The sequence below is a fragment of the Miscanthus floridulus genome, chromosome 18, assembly GCF_019320115.1.
Source record: "Miscanthus floridulus cultivar M001 chromosome 18, ASM1932011v1, whole genome shotgun sequence".
In the NCBI taxonomy this organism is placed as follows: Eukaryota; Viridiplantae; Streptophyta; class Magnoliopsida; order Poales; family Poaceae; genus Miscanthus; species Miscanthus floridulus.
Genome location: NC_089597.1, coordinates 98261532 through 98265724, shown reverse-complemented (window position 1 = coordinate 98265724; position 4193 = coordinate 98261532).

The following is a 4193-nucleotide window of genomic DNA, read 5'->3' as shown; positions in this document are numbered from 1 at the left end:
CGGGCCGTGGTGCGCGCGCGCCCCCCGTCTTTGTGGCGTTCAATCTCGCGATTGATGTCCACGTACTCTCGGACGAGCCCTTGCCCGGCCTCATCGATCTCTTGCTGACGGGCCCTTAGCTGCTCCATCCTTAGGTGAGATGGGGCCGTCGTCTCTTCCCCGGATCTACCGTCAGGGTTGTTGGTAGGGGTGACCTCTTCCCTGGAGACACTTTCGACGTGACCCTCGGGGGTCTACGTCATGAAGCATTCCCAGGAAGGGTGGTGGCTCCCCCTACTGGAATCCGAGCTAGAGAACGATCCTGGTTCCTCGTTGAGGAGCCCGTAGAGGGTCTCCGTATCATGCTCAATCGCCCCCACGAACGTGATGTCTGTGGGTGACTAAACTGCATGTAGTGCTGGAAGGTGGCCAGCGGTCGCCGCAGCGTTGCGGAGACCGAATAGAAACGCTGTCGGGGTGCTCCGTATGGGACCTTCCGGACACAGGGTGATGTTGTGCGAGGCCTCACTTGATGACTGGGGTCCAAGGGAGTTGCCCGGCGGGCCTTCAAGCCTAAGACGGCTGAGGTCGATGGAAGGGAGAGACAGGGCGGCTGTGTGAGTCAGCGCCAGCTCTCCTCCTAGTGTGACGATGAAATCTAGGTCGCCAAAACATAGGTGTGCGCCCGGGGCCTAGCTGATTGCGTGGGTGGCCATCCGAGGCCTTTTCTGGAACGCGCAAGCACCCCTACCTGGCGCGCCAACTGTTGGTGTTTCATACGAGCACCGGCAGTTAAATTTATAGTAATGCGCATTAGGCTCGGATGGTGCGCTAAAGGACATAAGATTTATACTGGTTCAGGCCGAATGTCCCTATGTCCAGTTTGTTGCTGCTCTTGTTATTAGCACCATGAACGGTCTGTAGTAAGGGGTACAAACGATCGAGAGAGGGACTGGTCCCAAGTCTCTGATGGAAGGGTTGAAAGGAGGTCAAGAGCTTCGTAGCAACTTGACTGTGTGTATGTGTCTCTTCCTATTTGGTTCAAAGTCTGTCCCTTTTGATGGAGGAAGCGCATCCCCTTTTATAGAGGAAGGGGCTGGCTTTTACAAGGGTGAGGGTTTAGGATGTATACTCTACTTAGTCTTGTGGCTCATGTCTACCTAGCCTCGTTCTTCATTCTGATGAGTACGAAGGAAGATAAGCGCCTACAATACTGTCGATGTCTCTGTAGAATGTCAGGTTGATTACAGAATGCTGCCCTGTGCAGGGTATGGGCTGTAGTATAGTGGTTTTGACTTATTGGCCTCTCCCAGCCTTGCTCCGCATGCCTTCTGGTTCCTGTGAGTCTTCGTCAGAGGGACGAGGGGTCGGGGTCCAGAGCGACGCCGTGGTCAAGGCCTTCTGACTTGGCGGACCTGAGGGGTCGGGAAGCGAGTGCCGCTCCCTCGGGTCCATAGTGTGGTGATGGAATGTCCGTCGTGCGTGGAGATAGTAAATCCTTTTCTAGAGCATAGCGGTTGTCGTATATCTTCATCGGGTTCCGTGTTCCAGGGCTGAAGGCGGCGCCTACAACTCTACAGGGCAAGGAGCACACACCTATACAACCTTTCGGGCTCTGCAGCACCCGAAAGGGTCTAAAGCACCTGTCCCATCATCCCCTGGCAGTACTTTTCCTGCCAGGGCACAGGGTATGGTCCTTGGAGCCACGGTTGACCCAAACATCTTGTCCTACCCTGTACCTGTCATCTTGAGGGAACAGGGAGAAGTTGTTAGGTAAGATGAATCCGGTCTTCAGATATGGAGCAGGGTGAGGCTTGTTCCTTGCCATCGGACAAAACGGAGACCAATCCCTATCTCTAGGGCGAGACCGTCCCTGCCCCTCCAGGGTCGGGCGAGGTGGAATCTATCCCTCAGCCCTCGGGCGAGACCGAGCCCGCCCTAAAGGCGTCGGGTGAGACAGAGACTAGCCCTGAGCCCTTGGGCGAGGTAGAGCCACCTCAAAGGTGTCGGGCGAGACGGAGTCTAGCCCTGAGCCCTCGGGCGAGGTAGAGCCACCTCAAAGGCGTCGGGCGAGACGGAGTCTAGCCCTGAGCCCTCGGGCGAGGCCGAGCCACCTCAAAGGCGTCAGGCGAGACGGAGACTAACCCTGAGCCCTCGGGCGAGGCAGAGCTATCTCAAAAAGGCATCGGGCGAGGCGGAACCAAACCCCTATCATTCGAACAAGGGACGAAATGGCGCTCTTGTGCGTCCAGAAGTTTTTAACGTTCGGTGGTTTTTGGTTCCACCTTCTGGGGTACCCTGGTATTAGGTCCCCGACACAAGCCAAATTAGAGAGCTCAAAACAATTAGCTACACAAACTAAGCAATGTAACTAACAAGGTTACTCAAACCAAATTAGTCATGCAAGGGAGCTACTTCTATGCTATACAAGCAAGAACGTAACTAGTAAGCTACACAAGCAAACTAATTACAAGAGCAACAACACAAGCACAATATATGAAATATAAATACAAGCTTGTGTAAGGGAAATGCAAACCAACGGGAAGACAAGGATGACACGGTGATTTTTGTCTCGAGGTTCACTTGGTTGCCACCAAGCTAGTCACCATTGCGTCGACCATTCACTTGGTGGTTCGGTGGCTAATTGGCATCACTCATCAAGCCCACATGTTGGGCACCGCAAGAACCTACCCATAAGTGAGGGTAGCTTAATGACACGCTCTACTAGTGTTGCTCTTCACGGCTCTCGCGGGGCAAGCACGGTACCCCTCACAAATTCTTCTCTAGAGCACTACACAATCTTCTTGCGTGCTTCAAGATAGAGAACTCGCCACCAAGCCATCTAGGAGGTGGCAACCTCTAAGAGAAACAAGCACCACCAGCTTTCAACTTGATCACCTAGTGCCACTCGATGCAATCTCACAATGCAACGCACTAGAATCACTCACTCGCAATCGATTCGCACTATTGCAAGCACAAGTGAGTTAGAGGGCATCCAAGCACTCCTACACAAGCCACATAGGCATGAGGGTGCTCAGAAACCGGTCCAAGGCCGACCATCACTTCTATTTATAGCCCCATCAACAAAAATAGCCATTACCCCTTCACTGGGTAAAAATTGAGGTGACCGGACTCGCCTCTACTACTGACCGAACACACAGGGCCAGTGTCCGGTCACTAGATGTCAGCCACATGGACTAGCCATTTGAATTTAGCTATTGCCGCCCAACGACTCCCAATGCGCGCGCACAGTCAACAACTGACCGGACTCACCGAAGAAAATGACCGGACTCACATACACTAGCGTCTGATCGAGTCCAAAGAAGTTCTAGAGATGAATTTTAGTGACCGGACATGTCCAATCATGTACGACCACACTCACTGCCGCATCCGTTGACTTGCTGTGTGTAGTGTCGGCCGGTGAACATTGTCAGGCGCACATCCAGTCGTGTCCCTAGGCCAACATCCGATCAAGCCGCACAACTCGTCAGTGCGTCACGAAGCTGACCAGACTCATGTCTGGTCACACTACCTACGTGTCTGATCACAACAGCCCTCTCTCTCCCATACACTATTCCTCAACAAGAATTTCTTGCTGAGAAATGGGAATTGTTGGCTGAGGGATTTCTCTCTCACTGACGCGCACTGACAATGCATGCAGGCTTGTCCCCTTCCACTATTCCTCAACAAGAATTTCTAGGTCAACAAAGGGAATTGCTTGTTGAGAGTTAGCACCACTATTTTCACCATTTTAAGTGCTATTTCTTCTCTTTTTTCACTACCTTTGCAAATGTGCTAAGAAGCCCCATGGTTGAAGGTAATATGGGTAAGTTTGAAAGTTAGATCAGTATATTCTAATACAGAGGAGAATTTTAGCATGAAAGCATTGTAGCAACTCCTGATCCATTGTTCAAGTTTAACTTCGCTTAGGGACTAGCAAATGGTAAGCTTGGGGGAACTTGTTGACAGTTGTTAATGTCAATTATAAACCGTCAACATATCCTACATATGTACTTAATTCCATCACCAAACATAGGTATAGGGGTTTAAACTGATGAATTCCATGAGCTTTGGTGAATATGTGAATGCTAGAGGATTTATCCCGAAAACAGCCCTAGGACCACTATCATACACTCCAAACAAATAAATCGACGACAACAAGTGATTCAACTCACGAAAGCTGCAAAAGGCAACTCAAGACGGAGTCTAGGACC